Below are 358 nucleotides of genomic sequence, written 5' to 3'. Positions count from 1 at the left end.
TCCCGCTAAGGTCAAGGCCATTGTAGACTGGTCGGTTCCAAAGAACCAGAAGGACTTGCGTAAATGGCTTGGTCTCGCCAACTACTTGCACAAGTAAAGCGTAAACTACGCAGAAATGGCCCGACCATTATCCAATCTCCTTAAAAAGGATGCCGAATGGTGTTGGAACACCGAACATCAGGGGCCTTTTGAACGATGTCAAAGACAGCCTCCTGCTTTCACCGATACTGGCGCTGCCAGATCCCGATCTTCCTTTCAGCGTCGTCTGTGACGCTTCGGACTTTGCCATCGATTGTGCACTGCTGCAGGCAGACGCCGAGGGGCGAGATCGGATGATCGCGTTCGAATCTCGACAGCT

This window comes from Plasmopara halstedii, assembly GCF_900000015.1.
Source record: "Plasmopara halstedii genome assembly, contig: Scaffold_555, whole genome shotgun sequence".
NCBI classification, from domain to species: Eukaryota; Oomycota; class Peronosporomycetes; order Peronosporales; family Peronosporaceae; genus Plasmopara; species Plasmopara halstedii.
The sequence above is the reverse complement of the archived record's forward strand: the minus strand, read 5'-3'. Positions refer to the sequence as shown.